The sequence below is a fragment of the Dromaius novaehollandiae genome, chromosome W, assembly GCF_036370855.1.
Source record: "Dromaius novaehollandiae isolate bDroNov1 chromosome W, bDroNov1.hap1, whole genome shotgun sequence".
Lineage (NCBI taxonomy): Eukaryota > Metazoa > Chordata > Aves > Casuariiformes > Dromaiidae > Dromaius > Dromaius novaehollandiae.
In genome coordinates this window covers 18,446,673-18,465,156 of record NC_088130.1, presented here as the reverse complement: position 1 = coordinate 18,465,156, position 18,484 = coordinate 18,446,673, and the positions used below count along the sequence as shown (strand labels likewise).

General features: G+C 37.0%; 1 long non-coding RNA gene across 1 annotated transcript; it reads right to left on the bottom strand.

Annotated features, from left to right (window-relative positions):
• Positions 1-419: 419 nt before the first annotated feature.
• LOC135324195 (uncharacterized) lies at positions 420-16,586 on the bottom strand. Its single transcript, XR_010385553.1, has 3 exons — positions 16,533-16,586; positions 4,865-5,041; positions 420-3,100 (listed from the first exon to the last, which is right to left on the bottom strand). It is a non-coding gene; the product is annotated as an uncharacterized LOC135324195 (long non-coding RNA).
• Between the last annotated feature and the right edge of the window lie 1,898 nt (positions 16,587-18,484).

Genomic DNA, 18,484 nt, shown 5'->3' with positions numbered 1-18,484 from the left:
GAATTTCTAAAGAGGGCTGAGGAGCAGAGCTGTGAATATCTGACGAAGTTCACAACTGTTTGTTCTGTCCTGCCAATACTGATTTATAGGGACAAGTGACGGAAATGGCTTTGAAGGAACTTTGAGCTTGCTAAGCACTGTGCTAGCTACTGAATGCATCACAGATGATATCAAGAGTTTTCATTTTTAAGGAGGTAAATACAACTTAAAGTGTCTAGAATAACCTAGGAGAGGCTCAGCATATTGTAGACACAGGTTCTTGGGTAATAGCTGGTTAGGTCTCTGTTTAACCACAAAGTATACTTGGAAGTTTTCTGTAACATCTTCAAGATCAGTGTTTTATACTCATGAGAATACCATTTCCCTATACTTTTAATTCATATATCAATTTAAGAAATATAGTAAAATCCACAGTTAAAGTTATATTCATGTCTCATGCCATACCAAAAATACCCCCAAAGTGCTGTGTAAAATAGAAGCACATATACTTGAAAAATATACAGATAGGAAAGGCTTCCAATAAAATATACAGTTCATGCAATTATTACTCAAATAAGCATATCTATTACAGTCAGAGATTTTTTTTTTTTTACTTTGGTTGTCAGGGGTCAAACAAATGAATAGCTTTACATCTCAGTGACGTGTACTATTAAATGTAGATTAATCCAAAGAATATTAGCAAGATAGCCTACAGACATCCACTATTAAAAATTCTGACCTTAATAATGCTAAGAGATATCTAATTAAATTGGTACAGGTACAGTATTAAATGATAATTGAATTCCTAATATGCTATAATTGTAAAGAACGTTTTAACAAAAATACAATTGCATAGTTAATGGATAACTGGTTTGGGGAAGTGGGTTGTTTTTATTTTCGTTTATTACTTTGCACCTAGGCTTTTGTACATGCTTACTAGAATCCCTCTAAATCTTCCACTAGCGACTGATGCTGTAGAATGAAGTTCCAAGGACATTTTGGACGAGTGATTCTGAAACATACATCTGTGACCTCAAATGCCTGATTTAAACATGTTCTAGCTTTACTGGAACACAAACATAGAAAAACAGATAAGCCTGGCAAATTCATGTAGACACTATGTCTTCTTAAATAGGTCATAGGAGCAAGTCAAAAATCAAGTGGTACTGATAGTTGCACAGTATTTCCTATGCTACAGGAAACGTCAAGTTTTTCTGCTTCTTAAAGGATGCCCCTGCAATTTAACAACAATTTATCTTAGCTGTAGAGCCATTCTATATTCAAGACACAAAACTGCTCTCAGGTTTCACCAAAAGTCAATTGAAACACATACTTGGCTCCAAGAGCCAAAATTGACTTTCTAGGCAAATGAAGGACATCAACACTGTACATAAGCTTCAGTGAGTACTATCATCATTTCTGCAATTAACTTAATTTTTTATATATGCACTTTTTTCAGATCTATGTTTCAGAAGAGCCTGGTATACATGTGAAGTTTAAACTATAAATTAATCTCTCAGATTAGGGATAAACTGTTAGCACTCCGAGTTCCATCTGGAAGCAATGAATTCAGATTATATGAACATTAGACAAGCAGTGAAACCTGGATCCTTTTTCAGCTCCACCACTACCATGCACTGACAAGTCAATTCCCTTTTTGTGTCTCTTTTCCCACTGTCTTTATGTTTCCATAGGCATTGAAACATAATTAGTGCCTGAGTGAATTTAAAGATAGCTATAAAATATCAGTATTTTGATATATTTACTGAACAAATTAATTTTTACCTGGTAGACCTAAAAAAGTATATGGAGTTTCACCTAGAAGAAGCTGGAAAAAAGTTATCTAAATGAGTGTCTTATCTTGTTTGCCCTAATTATAATACTCAGAATATATTTTCAATGGATGAATGAGAATATTTTATTAGAAACCGTCATTAACACTGTATAAACCAAAGGATTCCTTGTCAAAGACAATTCCATCTGTCAGAGCGGGACCTCGATGTGGAGCAGAATGGGTGTTTTGGTGCTGTGTTTCTGTCTTACATATCTTGACCTTTCCTTTGAAGATTGGAAGCCAGATCCTCAAAAGCTCAATATGGTTAGGATGCTAAAGAGGAAAGAGGGCAACTTCGGAGGCTTTTGGAATCTGAAACGGATTTGCTGCTGATTTCTTATGAATCATAGAATAATTAAATCAGACAACTACTTCAGATTTCTTGCCCACTTTCTTTTAAAAAGGGCAGTAGAAAGCAAAGGAAAAACAAAAATTGCACTTGTCAGCATCAGAGAACAGGATGTTGTGGTACAGAGAGATTAATTTTGTGCTGGTTATACTACCAGCAAACACCAGCAGAAACAGCCATGCTGCAACTATTATTTCCCAAGTTCAGCAGTTTTTCAAGTTGCCTTTCTTTTTGAAAATCTTATAGGTAGTCTTTTCTCTAACTCATTCATCATAGGCTGCTGGTATTCACTTCACAAGCTCTTTCCAACCTAATTATCAAGATTTATTTCCAAGTAACTAGGATCCATCTGCCCATTTACTCATTCTTAAAAAACCACCTCTGTGCTTTTCACTTCCATACCATTCATCCTTGAATGAAGGTTCTTGCAGAGCTCTACAAAGCTATCTTAATACCCTTCTTCAGGAAGCTTCCTATCCTTTCAACAACGTTAACAAGAAAAGCAAAGCTACTGCTTTGCTGAGTTTCCACTCAGGAAGCTGACCAAAATTGTCCCATTTTTCCTTCTACACTCATCTTTCTGTATACTGCTCTTCTCACTTAAAATTTAAATTTTGTTCATAGAACAAGAACTTGACAGAGACTCGTTATAGCTCATGAATATGAGCAGCACCGCAAATGGGATACTCAGACTGGTTTCACCAATGTCAGCTGTGGACTTGGTTGTACAGAAACACCCGAGAGAGCTGCACAGGAGTCAGTCTTTATCTAGCAGCATTGCAGAAGCATTGTGTAGGTGTTCTTCTGTCACTTCCAGACCTGGCTGACAACCGCAGGTAGTACTGTAATATCCCTCCAAAATTACTAGCTCAGATATTTGCCTGATGTTCATGGTCCTCACTCATTTCTTTCACACAAGAGAGATGCACTTTCAAGACCTGATGATAATAAAAAGAACAAAAATACCCATATAGTTTTCTAGGCGTTTAGTCTCATATTTGATATCTGCTAGCCAACTTAGAAGAATGATATTAACACAATATTTTATAGAGCGTTAAACAAATTAACCTGTGCAGAGTATAGAGAATGAATATTTGCTTTTGCAGAATGACAGTCAAATGACAACATTATGAACACTCGCAGCCATTTTCTCTGGAGTTTCCTAAAAAAGTCAGATTTCCTAACATTATCTTGTTTTTAAAGGATTCATAAATATCTTTGAAAGATCACTTCTTATTGGAATATTTTCTCAAACAGGTGCCTATAAATTCAAGCTGAGTTTCACACATTTGCTCAGGTCCTGACTAAAGGCATAGAAAAAGGCAACCCAATAAGGAAGGAAAATTATTAGCCATTTAAAGTTTTCCTTGTTTTAACAGTGACTGAAAAAATAAGGTTTTAGGATACTGGCGATTTTACTAAGTGAGTAATTTGCTTTTATAACAAGGAAAGGTCCTTTTCCATTGGGTTAAAAGCTAGCTTTTCTTCAAAAATTCCTCCTCTAGTTGTTCAAAGAAGTGAAAGATAACTGAAGCCTAACATTTCCTACATGACACTTTCTAACAAGCTTTGAAATAAACTTATAAAAATACACAAAAGATCATAAAAACATATTCTTCGTAAAAAGTGAGCTGTCAATCCTGCCTCCAGTTCCAATTAGGGAAACGCATCCTCCCTGGATGTCAGCACAAAGTGCGACAACGTTTTTGTTTTGGTCATTAACGTCGGGTGTTAATGCCAATATAGCTGAGAAAAGCTCATGCGTACATGCACGCACGCACTTTCACAATAGCGCGTTTAATTAGTTATGATATGTTTGACGTTAAGCTGCGCCTTTTCTGTTCCTCCCCGCTACGACAGCCATGACAACAACACGGATGTGCTCACAGGCCGAGCCTCAGGGCCTCGCTGCCACTCGACACGGAGCAAAAACATAAAAAACGTTGCTGGCGAAAGGGGGAGGCTGCCCGAGGCAACCGGCCCCAGGAAACGTTGCCCGTGGCTCCACGGCAGGCGCTGCCCCTGCGGCGGGGCGGCCTCCCCCGGGCGTGCAGCGGCGCCCAGCAGCATGGCCAGAGCCCTGCCGGCAAGCCCGGGCGAAAGCCGCTCCACTGACCCACGAAGGGAGGGAGGGAGGGAGGGCGCTGGCCGCCCGTGAGCCTAGCGAGGTGGCTCCATGGGGCTGGGGCAGGCTCGCTTCCCTCCTCTGCCTGTTGCTTTCCTTAAAAATTTATTTTATTTTTTTTTTCCTCCCGTGGGGAAATGCCTGGAGGCCTGGCCACCCTGCCCGGGCGCGAGGGAGCTGGGGGCAGGCAGCCTGCGCCTGTCAAGCCTCCGTGTCCCCCTTCCCGCTCCTCCCCAATAATCCAGGCGCTTGGCTCCACCTGGCCCTGTGCTGGAAGTGAGGACAGCGTGGGCTTGTGGCGCAGGGAATTGCACAGCCCTATGGCTGCAATAAATCTCAGCAGGCAGGGACTGAAGACTGAGGTAATTCTTATTACTTTTACTCACAGCTAAGCAAGGCTGAAATCTAACGTTCAGCCTGGCTTTTCGGGGACATTAACTGAAGGATCAGACATGTCCGTGTTTCCAAAACAAAATAATTACATAACACGTATTTCAGCATCACAGGCAGGACAAGGGTAAGAAAACTCAATGCAGTAGACTTATTTCACATCATCGGTACTGCAGCCTTTACTCACAAGCCGTTGAAGTGCTCTCCAGCTCTGCTTGCTCTGTTTCTAGCGTGTGGGAGATCCCCTGCTTTCTGCCGCTTTCTCCACAGGTGTCAGCAAGCCCTGGCTCCTCTTCTCCCTTCAGCCGTTCCCTTCTAATGTCAGCCACGGCGGCGGGCTGAGACATGAACCCCACAAGCCTGCCTGGAGAAAGAGGAAAGGTCATTAGTCTTTTACGGTACTACAAGTGAGCCAGCAACAGCCTTATATGCTTTTATGGCACAAACCACACAATTACTTAACCCTGACTCTGTCACCCTGCACATTTTCCCGTCCTAGGATATCTTCTTCTTGTTCAAAGCGCTTGCGCGTTCTCCTATTTCAGCGCTCCGTTGCTGTTTGCAGTTAGATATTGGGAGGTAAATTGCCATCAACCAAGCCCGCTTCCACAGCGCGCCTGAAAAACTTTCCCAGGCTAAACCTGTCCTGCGGCTACCTTACGGGGTCCAGAAAACGAAGGTCCCTCAGGTGGAGCTTTCCCACCTGACAGATGTCCTTGCTCTACCATGATCTCTCCGCAGCGAGAACTGCTGCTCTGTCCCCACGTACCGGGATGGAGAGCCTTACCCCTAGCTAACGCCTCTAAATATCTGAGCCCATCATCATGACAGGAAGCGTTTCCTGGATCAAGATTGGTACATTATTTTAAAGCACTTCCAAAATAAACGATGTTAACAGTGAATGTTTATTCTGCTAATGGCATACTACTGATATATATCCCTGCTACTAAATTGTTTCCTGAAGATTTCTCTCTGTTTCTAAAGCTTTGCAGGAAGGCAGATAAATTTAAACAAATATATTTATAAATAAACATATAGAAATACCATTGGTATAATTGATTAAATGATATTTAACTGTTTAGCTTTAAATACTTATTAAAAGTCGTATAGACTGCTAGCTAAATTCTGTAAATGCACCAAAAAAAAAAAAAAAAAAAATCAAACAAGCCCAGGGAGCTTTTCATGCAGTCTGAAAGCTAGCAAAAGACTTTATGTTTATGAACTGGCTTAAATCTGCAGCATCATTCATCTTAATTCTTTTTTTCTTACGTGGTTTGCTGTGAACATCAGGTAACAAAAAAGAAAGAAAAAAAAAAAGATAAGACTTACAGTCACTCTGGCCACCTGAAAGGTTAAACTTGGACTATGAAGTGTGCATTGCAAAACTGCAAAAAAACCTACTGTTGAAAAACTACTATTTCTGTAATGAAAGATATTTCTATTACAAAGCAAATAAATTCTGGATTCAGTTTTCTGTAAACTGACCTTTTTCTTCACATCAGAGAAGGTATGTTTGGTTGTTTTTCAATTTTCCCCAAAATATCCAGACCGAATTGAAACATTTTGGTCTGGATATTCGCAAATGCTATGAATGATCAAAAAGTCTAGTCAGGGCAAATAACGCACTCATCCACTACAGAGCAATTCTGGAAAACCAAGCCAGGACCTGCTCTACACTGCAAGACTGCTTTGTTTCCTGAACAGTGACACCAGCCTAGTAGCTATGGAAACTAAGGCTAAATGCCAGTTATGCTTCAAGACAGTATCTCTCCGTTGACTCTGCAGCAGACCTAGAAAAGGTACATTGCCAAAGGCATTTTTTAATTGATGAGGTTAAGGCATTAATTCTTTGCAATGACCTGCTTTCTCCCTCTCCTACTCTCTCCCCGGAACCTGCAGTTATGCCTTCAAGTGATCATTGTATACGGCACTGACGAGCCGCTGAAACTAGCAGGTGGCCAGTGCTAGTTTGAATAAAAATATTTAATCTTAGTTGAAAACAGCAGAAGGAAAGGCATCATTTTCGGTGGCCAGGCAATTTTTGAAAGTCATTACTTCATCCGATGGATGCCATTGCTTGCTCCAGAATCAAAATTCTGACTAACAAAAGAAGTTTCTTGTATTGATGGTTTCAAAGACAATTTACCAATTATAAATAAATGAATAAATGTCATGCTGATTTTATACCAGCTTGAAGCAACAGAAAAAAAAAAAAAGTCTTCTGAATAGGCACTGCTATTTCATTCACTTAAAGAAGCTTCAGCTCTGGGAAAAAGACTGACAGTGTGACTCTTGAGCATTTCAATAACTGTTGTGCCACTGATCAAAGTACCCCAAAAAAGCACACGAAAGGATCATATTGTGATGATCTGCATAATATTCAGTATATCTGGGAGAGCTTGCTTACAGAGGCATTTCATCTCCAAAGGAGGAATTTAGAGCTAATCTAAAGATCTGCATATGTATACCATGTATCATCCCATTTTGTGCTATACATGGATAAAATATGGATTGTGAATGAAAGCAGAAGTGTTATTATCATTTGCTTTTTATGTCTGAACCACAGGCATGTTTGCTATTTAAGCACCTTAATGGTCAATTATTTGCATTACATATTGGTTGTATAGAACCAAACATTCAGTTGTACAAGAATAAAATAAATGCCTACAGAGAGTGAATTTTCCTGTGTAAAAAAAAAAAATGGACATGATAGGGAACTTGGTGAGGCATCAAAGAAAAACAAAGAAATAAATGTTTAACCTACTGTGTAATCCTTTGAAAAACTTTCTCACAAATTTAGATTGTAAATATAGTGGGAAAAAAATTGCACAGTAAATGTACTGCAAAAATATACCACTATACTGACTGCTGGTTTCTACTGACATTACTTATATAGATGAAAGAAAAATATTGATTAATACATCTGACTGCTATGCACCTTATTTGCTAATTACTGTTATGGGAACATGTTACCTTCTGCAAGAGCCACAGTCTTAGAAGACTGGTATCATAAAATGTGGAAGACTTCACTTCTCCGGCTGTTAGGCATTTCTGTTTATATGAATGCAGTCTTAGAAACAGGGAAGAAGAGCATATTTACAGCACCTGTGTTAGATACATTTAGTCTAGATTTTTGAAATAATCTGAATAGTCATCTAAACTTTGGGTTTTTTGTTTGAATGCTGTTACAAGAAACAGAGACACCACCTCTCCACAGATTTTTCTTTACACATTCATAATGAAAGTCACTGTGGCAATATGCATGGGTGTTTTTGTTCCAACAGAAATAGAGAAATCCCAATGCAATTCAGTATAATTGAACTGGACAACATGTAGAAATATCCAAGCTAGCTTAGGTACTAGAAGCAAAATGGTCACATTAGTGCAGCAATCTGCTTGGGATTAATTAGTCATGAAAACCAGGGATGAGCTATGCCACACAGACATTGCCTTAGCGAAAACATTTTTGAGACGCATACAATTACCATCTCGGTGAGAGACAGTCAATTACACAGGAGCTGCTTTGTCTTCATTTCTTTGAGTTCTGTTTTTTCCATATTTACTCTGGCGTGTATTCCCTCCTTTCCCACTCTTTCTGCTGAGTCCATCAATTCTGAAGCACCACCAGCACAGATGGAGGTTCTCTCTTTTTTTTTCTTTCGTGAAACCCAAAACTCGTTCTTTAGCACTCAAGTCAGCCACCATTTGCAGATGTGCAACCGACAGATGGACACATCCAAACCAATTTGTAAACAGACCAAGGGATCTCTCACAGAACAAGTGAGCAGAGAGAAATCTGCAGTGCTATGCCTCCATTTTCTATTCCTTACCTCCACTCCATATTTCTGTTGCACTGCATTAAGAATCAGTACACACCCACGTTTCCCCAGCTATTCTTGGTGATAGTGCTCTAGATGGGTAGGAAGATGAAAGCCATTACTGGGCAGGCCTACCTCTTTCATGGAGGCTACTTCTAACAAAAAAATCCAAATTGGAAGTATGATTATTCTGAAACAAACTTCTATGTGCTACAAATCTTCCTTAAGAAATATCAGCTATTGTAGTTTCTTGTGCATCTGTCTTTCATCTTGCAGTGTTTGTCACAAGCAGATCTGTGAACCATCTACATCATCTATCACCATTTTCATAAAATATTCAAGCAGAGATACTGGCTTAAAAAATGAAAACACCTATTTATCATTGTACCTTGGTCTTAATAACTACATGATCTGAAATTCACCTAACTGTATTAAATATTTGCTAAGGGTTGTGACCTTACTCTGAGGAATCTGCCTTTAATGAGCCTTCTACGAGAATCTCAGCAAAAATTAGATAAATCAAAGGAGAATCTCTCTTCTTCTTCATTGCATATACACTTCCTATGACTCCATACATTTCTATTTCTCATTCTGCATGAGTATTCATCTACCTTTCCTGTGCTTTTTAAGATGTATTGCTGGTTGATTTTCTCACATCATTTATTTTCATCAGGTGTGGCAGCCAATTATCTAATTTTTGACCTGCTGTACCCTTGCACTGAGTGATCCCAGTTTATCTGCAAAAGTTTTCTTCCAGTTCAAAGGTAAGTTGTATCTTGAGAATTAGGAGAGTGGTTGCTCTCAATGCTATTTCTGCAGTTTTCATTAAATGGTGTTGGTAGCATCTAATGCACCATATGTATTTTTAAAATAGAGTCTTAAAAGAAACTATTCTTCCAAAGAAACTGTCTTCTAAAATCCACCCCCCTGCAAAAACCCAAACCAAGAACTTCAGTAGAATATGGTTTCGATATTGTTATTTGCAGTACACATACATAATTTTCTGTTCATTTTATACTTTTCATTATCAAACACATCTTCATAATATTATAGCTGTACTGTTTCTGCAGAAACAGTAAGAACCATATGAACAGAAAATAGTTATTTGAATTAATGAGTGACTGGTATAAAAAAAAATATCCACAGGTAATATAGTAGCTGCAAGATCATCTAATATCCAAACAGCCATTGAAGAAATGATTCAGAAATTACAGTCTAGAATTGCTCATCAGCATTCAATATCACATCTGCAAGATAAAATTTAAATTAAAAGGAAATATGAGAAGAAAAAAAGCAAAAGAAAAATATTGACTTTGATTGGAAATAAGGAAAAGAGTTATTATCAAGACTTCTTTAATAGACAGATGTTATAGTTCTACCAAAGTCTACTTATTTAGTGTAACTGTGAGGATTTCTGGACAGCCTTATTCTCTGAAAAATAAATTAGCATCTAGTCATGCAATGAATCTGTGATCTCCTGTGTTCATACAAATATTTGACAACGGCTGTACTTTGTACAAATGCCCTTATTCACAAGGGAACAGAATATTAATTCTTCCTTATTAGTTTTACATTATTCATCATTTGATGTTTGTTATTCTATTTTAAATGCTTCAATCATTTTACAAAATAACTTCAAGAAGCATTTTTGCATCACAAATAAGAGAGAACAGATTGTAAAATGAACAACTCAAAGGATTATTTTAAATCATCAAACACCTGAAGTACTAGCTCGTGTTGGAAAGTACCTGCCCTACCTCCAGTTTGATTTCCATGGAGACATACAAAGATAGATGTGAATTTAACATGGCTTTGTTAAACTGCATTAAATCCCAGTGTAAACACTTTCATTTGGAACTGAAGAACCTTCAGTTCCACATACTTTAATTATTTGGGGAGTTATTTGAACCAAAGTTGAATCGAGGCTGCTTTAATTCTGAGCAAAAGTACCTGCACAGGGACTATAAGCATTTTAACTAATTGACTTGAAAAGTAAAATCCATCCAAAATTTCCATCCCTGCTTAGTTCTTATCATTTCTTCCACGATCCAACAAATATGAGTGTTAGTGGAGCATGAATTCACTCCCTCTGCTCAATAGCAGATATTAGCTTAAGTTTTAAATCTTCTCTTGCAAGGGATCAGACTGAGACAATGTGGGCACTGAGCTCTAGTACTGTCTGTGGGCCACATACACCTTAGAATGCAATGTAGAGATTAAAGCAAATGAAAAGAGAAAGTAAAAATGTGACGAACCAGCTGTTCCAGAAGTTAAAATCACTCACAGAAAAAAGGTTCAGCTTGTGAGACTCCACTGAAAGCTTTCAACTGCCTACATGGCATTTGCTTACCCCGAAAATATAAAGGAAAGAGGGAAATTATAGACAATAAGAAAAAGTTGTATTCTTTTTCTGTTTGATAACAGTATAAAACTTTTTTGCAACCAATAGTATCTGCTACTTTACATTATCCATTTTACGAAGCTTAGAAAAATGTGGAGAATCAGTTTTTCTTTGAGCTTCACTGTAAAGCAGCCTAAATGAACTAAGTGATTCTGCGTGCACGGGTGTTGGGGTGTCCAAACATGTGAGTGACAGTACGCATGCAGGCAGGGATCTGCACAGTTCATCTTGGTAAATGACAGCATTTGGTTAGTATTATTAATATTGCGTTAACTTCTATAATTATGTACTGAAAGATTTCTATAATCAAAAGCAATACACAGCAGGACTGTGATTTTTGAAACTTTAATTAACAGACTAATAATTGCTGAACTTTACCATCAAGGTATGATTGATATCAGCTTGATATTTCCCAAGAAATAAGATAAACCATTCTAAATTGGAAAGCCTGAAAAGCAGAGCTAGGCATTTAATGAAAACATAAATAAGAAGAATTTTATAAACATTCATGAAGCTAGTGGGAAATAGGATGGTGAAAGACAAAATCAACAGCTTATATCAGACACAGCAGAATATCTAACACATGCATTGCAAATTTTATGCTGATTAGTTCATATATGCAACCCAAATACATGCACATGTTAGACCTGCTTTGCATATATTCCTCTCACTATGGAATTTGCCTATTAGTGGCTGATGTCTATTGAAGCATTTTTCTGCATAGAAACTGGAAACATAACGTATATGAGGTATGATTCATAAATAGCTCAAGATGCCTAACCGAACTACCCCAAGTAGTCAGTAGAGATTAGATTTCTCAAAGGATGGTTCAGTTCCCAGGACAAGAAGGAGCACCCTATCTTTTTCTGTCTATTGATTATACAGGAAGCCAAAGACAACTTGACTCCTGACTGCAACATTGCAATTAAGTACATATAGCTGGGCAGTTTCAACCCATATGCTGTTCCATTCCCCATGGTGCTCAAAGGGATATTATTCCTGTCTCCTCCTGTAAATATCGTAAACTGATTTTTGCAAAACATGGCACTGAAAATGAAAGGTACAAGGCTTAATCCTCACTTCAGTCCTAAATTCCTTCTGTAACAGAAGTGCTAAAAATATCCTTGTGTGTGAGAAGACAAGGAAATAAATAAAACAACAGATGAAGGTCCTTAAAAATGAAACCTTTACTCAATATGCTTTACAGAGAAATACTGGGCTAAGTAAATACGTCAAATTTATCTCTTAAAACAGAAGAGACATTCAATGACCTTTCTATTTTACGTTCTACAATTTTTGCCTATCTGCAGGCAGCCAAACTATTTTTCTATTTCTATTAGAGATCCCCACTCCAGTTCCAATTACACAGTCATCCTCAATAATGCTGAGACTGAATCCTCTGCAGAACTAACAGTCATATTCAGATTCAGTACAATTTCTCTTACATGTGCACCAGTCATTCCAAAGCTCAGCAAGTCAGATGCATTTCAAACAATAATACAAACAGTGTTATCCATTCTGGTAATTTCAGAAACGGACTTACATCTTGGACAAGAACGTATGTGCATTTGGTAGCTATTTTATTTAATACTGGGATTGAATTAAAGGGAATTTTTTAATGCAGCACATCCTGTCAGAACCCTTAGATTGTGAGATTTCTGTCCTCCTGAAGACAATACTCCCTAAACATTCCCCAGCTTTGTAGACTGTACATAGCACATAGGATCATGTATGTCTACATTAAGAAATACTTCTGATGAATACATTTTTTACTTAACAAAAAGATGCTGGAATCGGTTTAAAATATTTCAGAACTTTCTCGAAAAGCCCTATTGGTTTTGCTTTGGTTTAAGAAGTGTTTTGATGTGATTCTATCTTGATCCAACATTAATCTGTGTTTTTCTGAGCTGTCAGGTTGCCTCGAAGGAGCTGTAGTTCACATTGTCCCTGTCCTCTGTTTCCAGCTCCTGGTCTTCCCTCCGCCAGCAATTGCCGTGCTCCCAGGGCCATCGGAAGCAAGGCGTCACTTCAGGGAAGAGCAGAAAGCAGTGCCAGGGGATAGCGCCCAGCGGACATCTTAGTCTATAAGAAAGATGGCAATACGGGGCACGCGGGTGAAATAAATACAGGTGGATATTGACTTAACTTAAAAGGTGCCTAATTAACTTGACAAATCCAACTTTTTTCCACTGAGGATCTATTTTCTTTCCTAAAAAAAAAATAATTTTAATATAATTCAAGATTTTTCCTGTAAAAGATTTCATCTTTTTCAAAGCTATATTTATAGATTTTTTTTTTCCCCAGTGGAATCAAATTAGCCCTATATATCTCCTTGTTTTTGTGGCTGCTCCTGTAGACCAGATTATTGGTTAATTCCCAGTGAGGCTTCAAAATAAATACCTAGAGCTCACCATTTTGGTAATTCAACTCTTTTGAAAGTGTAGCTCTCTGTGACTTTTGTTTTAAAACTGAGTGGTCTTTTGCAGTAGCTGCAGAACAGCTGTAGTATCACTTCATAGCCTGGGGCAAAAGAATCCGATTCTCTTAAGCCTCTAAAAAACTGCAGTAAATCAATGAGCACAATGCCATACCAAAAATCAGCAGACACTAGACTCATAGTACAAGGGGAAAATGTACAGCAATACAAAGAGATAAGCTAAATAGGAAGTACAAATGTTTTCAAGCTGCATCTGCAATTAACTGTTTCTTCCTGAGCTCTGTGAAAATATGTTTGTAAAGAACCATGCTTACGCTGCATGGTTATAGCAGGTCAATAAAACAGCATCCAAAACCAGAGGAAGAATTTCCACATAATACAGGAAATATATACAATCACATTTAAACAGGTGTCTTGATTGCTTATCAACAGCAGCTTCTGAAAGAGTAAAATATTGACATCTGGTCTGTGAAGAGAACTTTCCAAAATTAAATATATTTTAAATTACAGATAACTAAATTACAAAATAAAAAAGATATTATCCTCACGTACTTTATAGAGTAGAGTTTTTTGCATTTTACATATATTTATATATATATACGCATATTTAAAATGTGCTGGTGTTTATGACTCTAATTGTATAAGAAGTCTAAATTTTAACATTTGTTTCATCATTCATGGCAGGAATTATAAGTCAAAACCTTGAAAATGAAAAGCAAGGCAAACAATGTCTCATCCGATGAGATATCAATAGTAATCCAAAAGACCTTCAAAAAAGATTTCTCAGATTTGCATGTTCTTCCTTCACAGACACACAGACTCACTTTCGTGACACAGCCTACATTAAAGAAATCCCATACTCACTTCTATTCAGTGTTGGAATGTAGCTATTTAGATGCTTTGGATATCACAGGTATGTGCAGAAGGCTGACAGATACGGCAGAAGACCTTTGAGAGACTCAACTCCCCTTGGATAAGCAGCGGGCAGGCAGGTAGGGTACACCATGGCATATCTACAATGGGACTAAATGTGATTGTTTCTGTACCTCATTCAATTCCATTTTGCCTGCGCTCAGGCAAAAGGACCATTAAACCTAAAGGAAGCTTCTTTACATTTTTAATGTTGGTCAAACTTATAAAAATGCATTGTTTTGGCTACTTTGTCTGGCTTTACTTAGGAAATGAGTATTAAAGACATTATGTGTACTCATAATACCAAAAATAGCTCATAGATTTTGTATACTTGAGGTCCTAGCAGTTGGTTCAGAGGTCCTGCCAAATAATGGAAGTGATCACCGGGAAAGAGTTGTTTGTTTTTTTCCTCAACATGTTGCAGATACTATTAAAATAAATTTGCAGCTCCTTTTATACATGTTTTTCAGTTGGCAGCACAGACTTATAATAGCAGTCCTTAGCTCTCTGCCTATGGCCCCTCCATAGAATTCCATTTACTATAGTGAGATGTCAGCACAAACAGAACTACATGTAGAAATTGCCTAAATGGGAGTCTGTTTTTATTTCTGGATACAAATATTAAGTTTAAATGCAACTTACACCCAAAGAAAGACAGAGTGTTAGCAGTTAAGGGGAAAAAAAAAAAAGAAAAAAAAAAAAGAATTCCACTATGTGATCTTTAGCCTGGGTTATTTCAACTTAGTACAAGCTCTTTTTCAAATTAGGGAAATTCAATAAATGATTGATAATGACCACCATTACACAAAGTACCAAGGCCACTATTAATGTACTGAACATGAATAAACAGATTGCTGATGAGATAGGCAGCAACTACAATGCTGCCAATGCCTGATTCCAAGTAATTCCTCTTCTTTTCCCCCATAAGATACCCTGTGTTCTGAACAATTACATTTCTGCTAGCTTTGCAGCTTCAACATTGAGTTTTTTCCCCCTCCATAAAAATGAACAGTGGTCTCTAGGCAACCCCTAGGACTGAGAGTTCCTCTGTCTTTCACCTCTAACTATTACATTTTTCTCATCACAATACTTATTAATATTCAATATTCTTTTGTCGAATCAGATTTTGTTTTCACCAAATTCTAATTTATGCTACTAGGCTAGAAGTTTTCACTGTTTGCAATATTTCTCCTCTTTATTCAAAAATATTGCTGGTCTCTTAATTATTAGTAGAATACCATGCAGAAATTAGTTTGTGGTTATTAGCTTTCCCTTTGCCAGCTGGCTCATGAACTGGTTTTTGTTTTAAAATCTGGCTCATGAATTGCAACAAAAAGAATACCATCCATTGTGCTCTGTTAAGATTTTATGAAAATTAGTTTCTTCAATGGACATTTAAGCATGTGTCCTTCTGCTTTTAGTCTTAGAGTACTAAGTTGTGAAGTATATTGATATTAATAAGGCTATGGATATGTTTGCTGATTTCAAATCACACAGTTATGTACTGCTGAAAAAAAGGAGTTAGACAGATGGCTTGACTGAGAGGACACAAAGCAAAATTTCAGTTATTCATTAACTGTAATTACAACGTGGTGACACTACTGAAGGATGAGCAAGACACAAAAAGAACAGATTTTGTTTTCTGTAATGTCTCTCATAAGCAAAGCATTTCATCATGTTTAGAAGAAGTAATATGCACAAATGAAAACCATCACATTCAAAAAATTGCCTCTCTATACAGCCTTGAAGACTGGACTTTCTTGTATTATGACAGGAAATTTCGTTCAAGACAAACTAAATATTCCACTAAATTCCACTCTTTCTTAAAAATGTAATGGATGTTTGACTTCTACAGCCATAAGATACAGCTATTTTTCTTTCAGTGAACACTGAATACATCCATTCCGTATTCCCTTTACCCTATTAGTGGACAGCATCTGTCCACTAAGCAAACACTCCTCTCTGGTTTTACATACTTTTTTATCCTCCTAAATTAGCATAATCAGAAAAAAGATTTAGAAGACATTCTGGGATAATGAATAAAAGTATATTTCTAGATACTTCTGCAGAGGAATCTTATTTTCTACAGTAAGTTTTGAAGCTTTTTGTTCTTATAAATACCAAGGGGAAGTCAGAAATTGAAATCTTCTTTCCAGCACAACAGATCTGCTGCCAAATCTGCATTCACTTCTCATGTCAGATTCCTACGGATATTAATGGTAATTTTGCAGGCAGAAGACAGAAGAGAGAGCTTTTACTTTACAGACTAGAAAAATACTCTACTTACCGAAGAAGGATGTTGTATTTTCTCTGTACACCGTATCTACTCCATAAACAGCTGACTAAATTGAAATATGTAAAAATGAAAGAAAAATTAATAGAAAGTAACTCTTACGGGAATATTGTTTGAAATGGCCTGAACTTATGCCTTTTTGGTCTATGGTGGGTTGATTAAAAGCTAGACAGTGAAGGCCATTGATTAGTAACGTGTAACTACTGCCAGCTAAATCATTTGGTCCATGTAATGAGCATGACACCTTCAATATATGTGCCAATATGAAAACAAGCCTATAATTAGAGCAATATTATATTGTACCATATTATTTATATTATTTAGAATTACATGATGCAACGTAATTAGATAATATTTTCACAGAATTTAGCCCAATGGCTTCTAGTTTTCTCACAAAAGTATGGTCTTATGAAAATGAAGTTTTTTGATCAGATTGTAAAAGACAGCTTCAGCCTTCCTCTCTGCTTTTGACATCTGTCTGGCTCTTTTTACACAATAAAATTGAAACTGGTAGTGAATCACATTAATGTGTGGTTGGGCATGGAACTGGCTCACTGAAGTACTTTAATGCACTCTAACTGATGTGAAAGTTGACTTATCTTACAACTTGTCTGCAGGAAAAGCTGGTCTCATGGTGCTGTCAAGAATAAAGCAATTGTTCCAGGAGTATTGTCTTACAACAACTCAAGACAGCACTTTTGTTTTTACACTGCATTAAGATTTTATTCAAATGATGTTAGATCATACTTTTGTATGAAAACAAATACATTGCTCTGGCAGCCAAACCCACCTTGCATTGACCCTGGTTAGTTAAATATGAAATGACGTCCTTTCATCTGAAATTTAAAAAAACAAACCTTTGTCTGAAAAATGACTAACTCATAATATTATCCATGTTTGTAGTTAATAAAGTGCCTTCTGTGCAGGCATAAACACTGTAAGTAATAATCCTACCTCATTATTTTCAATAGTTTTAGAAAAACATGCGTTTGACAAGCATACTAATGCCTCCTGGAAAGCAGGTTTGGAGAATATACACTACTTAGCACAAAAATAGAGCTTCTCCAATTTTCCTTCTAAGCCAAAATCAGAATAAAAACAATCAGGCAGTTACAGATCACAGCAAGCAATTTGCATCAAAAATGTGCAGGAAAAAGAAGGAACCCAGATATATTGACTGCTGCATTAGTATTTTTGCTTGTATCTTTTTCTCTTTTTTGAGAGAAAGTATATGTAGAGCTGGCAAGTCACTGAACAATTTACTTTGCAAAACTCTTAAGAACTCAGATCGTTAGCACAACATCAACAAGTTACTGAGAGGACTTTGTTTTTCATGTGCAAGTCAGGGCAGAAAGTTTCTTCTTTTTTAAAAGAAGAAACACTGTAGTAGTTAGACACCATCACAAAAGACATTGAGAACTGAGGAAACTATAAATCTTTACTGTAGCTATTTTTCCTGGTTCCAGAGAATTAACGTAACATAATATAAGAGTTCATAAGCACATATTTTATTTAGGCTTTCTTTTTTTTTTTTTTTAACCACATAAACTTTGTCCTTCTTGTGTCAAGCTTAGTAATGTCTTTCTCTCTGCAATTTTTTTCCTCCTTTGTACATCTCACTTTGTTGAGCTATAAATTTGTGCATCTTCCCAAGCAGGGAAGTGCAAGCATTATAATACAAATATTTTCAAAAGGTAATACAAATGTTTACAAAAGTAAACAAGTATTCCCATCTATATACAGACCTACCTTGAAAAGGCCACATTAGAAACACAGTAGATGACGTGTCTCATTAGAGAAGCTCGTGCTTAGTTAGAAAAGACACATCAAGAAGAACGAAAAACCAGAATCATGAGGCAATAGAAAATTAATGTAAAACTAGTATAACAGAAGATACTTTGGGAAAGTAAATTTGAGGAATGGGGACAGAGATTTAGCGATAGAGA